Genomic DNA, 6,008 nt, shown 5'->3' with positions numbered 1-6,008 from the left:
TTCTACTGCTAGGTCAAGTGCATAATGTGTGTATATGATTCATGAAAAGGTGTTTGACTCAAAGAGTGACCCAAATATGGATAGTCACTACAGTTAAGTAGTAGTAGAATTCACATATCAATGTGAAATCTAAGTACACTATCATCCGATCCTACTTGTTTCCAAGTTTCTAGTAGGTTATAACTTAGCTTCTAGTTACTAAGTCTATTATGTGTCGTGCCTATATGTGCAACTAAGTTTATTCAAATCTAGAACCGACTCGAATTTTGACGGTTGTCACACCAACTGCTTTCTTCTTTGAGAAATATTAGAGAGTGTAGAGGCAGAAGGGACTGCGGTACCTTCAGGGTTAATGGATGCGGATGGAAGAGGCAGGGTAGAAGGGTATGGGGCAATACCCTCCGTAGCCTCTATTTGATCTGAGACATCAGCAGTCTCAAGACCAAGTGTAGAAAGAATATGGGTAGGGAGTCTGCGGATAGGTCCAAAAACAGATTGATCAGAAAAAGGATTGTACCTTTTGAGATCCTTAGTGACAAAGAAGTTGATGTCACCGACCATATCAATTCCAGCGTCCGCATGCAGGTCTGAGATGCAGAGTGACCAGAATCGTGAAAATGTGAGCTCGGTTGGGTTCTCCCTTGGGCTTTCTTTGGGAATGTATTGAAGGAAATCGTCCCATAGGATCTGCCCGTAGTTTACGTCGTGTCCGGTGAATATGCTCCACACCAATTCCAATAGCTTGAGTCCCATGTTGTCTATGCCTCCGGTTCTTCCGGATAGACAGCGGATGACAAAATGACACACAAACTGCCATACCGCAGGCAGCTGAATTTTCTTGAATTCACCAATCCCTCGAATTGGTTTTTGAAACCCCATCTGGTAAAGGGCAGAGGTAACGTCCGCCATGGAAGGAGAAAAGATCTTGATGGATGGATGAACCAGAAGGTTTATGGCAGTGAGAAACTTTTCTTTGGACAGGATGACCAAAGAATCGTTAATGAGGTTGAGGTGAACTTCTTGAGGGTTTTCGATTGGGCGGTAAGCAGAAAATGCACATTTGAAGAGGGTAGAAACTGGAACAACATCTGTAAAGGCATCGAAGGGGCCATAGAGTGGATTGTTCTTCAGAAATTTGATCATAAGCTTGGTTGGAGCATTGTATGAAGAATGATCTTCAAACATTGCTCTGAAATTGCTTGAAGCAATCGTTGGAGAGTCTGAACCGGTGGGATTCGCTAAGCCTGAAGCCTTGGATTGCTTCTTTGATGCACCTGATTTCACCATTGTTGGAGTTTGAGAGAAAAAGTAGAAAACAGAGTTCTTGAAGGTTTTTTGAGAGGGAATGATCGATGTTCAGAAAGCGTAAAGTGAATTTGGGGAAGAAGATGGGTTTATAAAGGGTTGAAAGATTTTAACCCTAGGTAAAAGGTAAGGATAAGGTAAAAACGTCGTTTGGTATTTGGGGAGAATCTTTGAATTTGGGATTAAATCTCAGCCACAAATAAATAAAACGGTTTAAAAAGATTTGGGAGATTTACTAAAAGAGGGCTGCATTTAATGAAAAGTCAGACATCTATCAATGTGTCAGGTAATCGTGGGGTGAGGGGAAAGGAAGTTGTAACGGATGGGACGTGCTGGGGAGAGGAAAAGACATATTAAGGATGAGTTTATGGAAACACGTTCTTTTTGTCATCATCCCTAAAATAGGTCTGACTCAAGGTTTATTCAGAAAGAGAATGAGACAGTTTCTCAAGGGAATGTTTTTTTTATTTAATGTTCTATTTAATGAAGGATCATTAAATAGCACACAAAGGTTCAAGCGTTGATGAAACAGTTGAGAAATTATCACAATGATCGCGGATGGAAACTTCATTGCGGTTGGGAACGTCATCGCGGATGGAAATGTCATTGCGGTTGGGAACGACATCGCGGATGGAAATTTCATTGTGGTTGGGAACGTCATCGCGGATGGACAAGGAAAAGACTGCAGTGAGCAACTGAGAAGAAACACTTGTACAAAGATTAGTAATAACAGACAATAAAGACCCATGAGAGATAAGTATGATATATGGTTGCGGTACCTAGACTGTGGTACCAAAACCATCTATCATAAGTAACTCTTAGTTAGAACCGCAACGGAGACCAAGGATGGTCTGCGGTAGCTAGCAACTCAAAAAGAATTGCGGGTCTGGATTCATCATTCCTAACATTTGCAGGAAGGTGTTAAGCTTTGTGGAGTCGAGCGCTTTTGTGAACACATCAACAATCTCTTCATGAGAAGGGATAAAGATGAGTTTAATGTTACCTTTTAAGATGTGCTCTTTGATGAAGTGATACCGTAGTTCAATATGTTTTGTCTTGGAGTGCTGAATTGGATTGTGAGAGATAGCAATAGCACTTTCAGAGTCACAATAGATCGGTATCCGCATCATTCTATACCCGTAGTTCATTAGTTGAGTTTTCACCCAAAGGACTTGAGAGCAACAGATGGCTGCGGCCACATACTCAGCTTCTGCAGTAGATAGAGAAACACAGCTTTCTTTCCTTGAAGACCAGCTGACAAGTCTTCCACCCAAAAATTGACATCCTCCTGAAGTACTTTTGCGGTCTAATCTGCATCCGGCATGATCCGCATCTGTGAAAGCTTGCAGGCTAAAGTCATTGCCTGCGGGGTACCATAAACCAAGAGATTTGCTTCCTTTTAGGTACCGTAGAATCTGTTTGGCTGCGGTCATATGTGATACTTTTGGGTCAGCCTGATACCTTGCACATACACCAGTTGCAAAGACAATGTCTGGACTGCTTGCGGTGAGGTACATCAAAGAACCAATGATACCTCGATAAGTCTTGTGATCCACAGATTCGCCTGCGGGATCAGCAGAGATCTTATAACCGAAGGCTATGGGGACCTTAGCAGAAGAACAGTTGTCCATGGAATATTTCTTTAAAAGTTCAGTGGTGTATTTTTCTTGATGAATGAATATCCCTTGCGGAATTTGTTTCACTTGAAGTCCTAGAAAGAAATTGATCTCTCTATTCATGCTCATTTTGAACTTGTTGGTCATGAGCTTAGCAAATTCATCCACCATGCCTTGATCAGTCGAACGGAAGATGATATCATCCACATATATTTGTACAAGCATAAGGTGGTCACCATTTGCTTTTCTAAATAACATGGGGTCAATCACTCCTCTCTTGTACCCGGATGAGACGAGGAATTCAGAAAGAGTCTCATACCATGCTCTTGGGGCTTGCTTCAGACCGTAGACTGCTTTTTCAAGCTTGTAGCAGTGGTCTGGAAATTCAATATTTTCAAAACCTAGAGGTTGCTGAAGATAAACCTCTTCTTTTAATTCCCCATTGAGAAAGGTACTCTTAACGTCCATTTGGTGTACCTTGACGTTCTTGTGGGCTGCGTATGCTAGGAAGATCCGGAAAGCTTCCATGCGTGCTACCGGAGCATACGTTTCATCGTAGTCAATGCCTTCAAGTTGACTATACCCCTTTGCAACTAGTCTTGCCTTGTTTCTGACTACCGCACCAGATTCATCCAGCTTGTTTTTGAACACCCATCTAGTGCCAACAATAGAGTGACCACGTGGCTTCCGAACGAGCTGCCAAACTTTGTTTCTTTGAAATTCTTCTAGCTCTTCTTGCATTGCAGCTATCCAGTCAGGTTCAAGCAATGCTTCTTTGATCGTTATGGGCTCTACGGAGGACATGAATGCTGTGTAGTGGCAGTGGTCAGATAGGTCCTGGGAAGATCGAGTTTGGATGCCTGCGGATGGGTTCCCGATGATTTGACCTGGTGGGTGGTCCTTCGTCCATACATGTAGACGGGGCTGCAGATGATCAGCAGCTGCGGTAGAGGGAATATCTTGAATATCAGAAGAATCTGCGGTTGGAGATGGCAGTTACCCCTGGATCTGAGAACATCCTGCTGAGTCATCTTGGTTTGTTGGAATGAGAGTGGAATTTTCTTGAACAGTTGGGAGAGGTTCCCCCTGGATTGCTGATGGGAGTTCCTCTGGAACCTGAGAAGGTTCCCCTTGGACTGCGGATGGGAGAGTGATAATCCTTGGATCGGTTCTAGTGTCAATGTTTTCTATGATTTCATCATCCGAATCCGAAGATACGTTTGATGGTAATGCTTCTCTGCGGGTGGGACTTTGAACAGCATCAGGTACTGGAAAGTATTGAGAGATGCTACTTCAGATAGAGGTGGTCCAAAAACATCAGCGTGTTGTTCTTGAGATGTGGGTGACACAAGAACTTCGGATAGTTTCGCCGTTTCAACAGGATCGAAAAGATCGTCATAATTGACTTCAACTAGATTCAAGGGTCCTGAAGAAGCAGGAATATCACTTTCCATGATTTCGGTGGTTTCATTGGATGGAGGGGCGTTGCGGATGTGAGAATCATCAAATTTCACATTGAAGCGTTCAATGATTAGCCTTGTACGTCTGATGAGCACCCGGTAAGCAACCTTGTTAGTGGAATAACCAAGGAATATGCCTTCATCAGACTTCGGTGCAAACTTGTTGAGCTGATCTCTGTTGTTGATCACGAAACATCTACACCCAAAAATATGAAAGAAGCGAACATTTGGCTTGCGGTTGTTAAGGCCCTCATATGGTGTTTTATTGAGGCGTTTGCACACAATGCTTCGGTTTTGGACAAAGCATGCGGTTGCTACAGCTTCAGCCCAGAAGTAGAGAGGAAGATGGGCGTGAAAAATCAATGTACATCGACCCTTTCCTTACCCCGACGGTCTACCTTTCTTAAGGCCCTAAAACTACTGAGTCACAAGGTGTAAGCCCCAACGACAAAAGAACCTAGGCGCGGAGCATTTTCGGGGGCTAGCCTCCTTCCTTCTGTTAAGCATGGATCTGGCTGCTTCTACTAGTGTGTGGTTCCTTCTTTCAACTACTCCATTTTGTTGCGGTGTATATGGGGCTGAGAAGTTGTGAGTGATGCCCTTTGACACCAAGAAACTGTTGAGAAGATGATTAGTGAACTCAGTGCCATTATCACTGCGGATGCGTCTAACTGGAAGCTTGATCTGAAGTTCGATTGCTTGATCTGAAGTTCGATTTCTTTGATGGACCGCAGAGATCAATGTGCAATAGCTCCAGTGGTTCAGAAATAGAAGAGTTCGTTATCAGAGGGTGACTTGCTTTGGATTGTTTACCACATTCACAAGCCGGACAGAGAGTATCGTTGCTGAATATGAGAATAGGGAGACCGCGGACTAGTTCTCCGGTGACTAGATTGTTGATGTACCTGAAGTTGAGATGAGCTAGCTTGCGGTGCCATAGCCAGCTGACTTCGGATACAGCTTTGGATAGGAAGCACAACTGCGGTCTACCAATGATCAGAGAGACATACAAAGGGTACATGGTACCTTCGGATCGGGATTTGATCAGGCACGTGTTTCTGTCACTTGTCATTACATAGCAAAATTGATCATCAAATTCAACACGATGTCCTGCTTTATATAGTTGGCCAACACTGATGAGATTATGTTTAAGGCTTTCTACATAAGTAACCTTCTGAATGGAAAAGTTCCCCGTAGTGAGAACACCGTAACCGCGGATGACACCATCCGCATTGTTGCCGAATGTGACATTTCCACCATTGCATATTGGCCTGAAATCCCGAAGGTACTCTAACCTTCTGGTCATGTGCAAGGAGCAGGCACTGTCAATTAACCACTCATCTTCTTGTTCCTCCTTGCACAAAGCCTGAGAATTAAACGGTTAGTTTAGGCATCCAAACTAGTTTGGAGCCTGGGGCAACTGATGTGTTTCTGAATGATGCATGGACCGAGGTTGCAGGGACAGGTCTCTTGTCAACTTTTAGTCCTAGTCCTGGGTGTTTGAGCAGATCTGGAGTGTTGTGAGTTTTTGAAAGAGTAAGAGGTTTCTGACTCTGATTAGATTTGTCATAAGATAAATCCTTCTGACAACTACACTAACATCTACAAAAAGGAGGTTTTGTTTTTT

Source organism: Lactuca virosa, chromosome 2 (assembly GCF_052849685.1).
Source record: "Lactuca virosa cultivar CGN04683 chromosome 2, Lactuca_virosa_CGN04683_v6, whole genome shotgun sequence".
Lineage (NCBI taxonomy): Eukaryota > Viridiplantae > Streptophyta > Magnoliopsida > Asterales > Asteraceae > Lactuca > Lactuca virosa.
Note: the sequence above shows the minus strand (reverse complement) of the source record.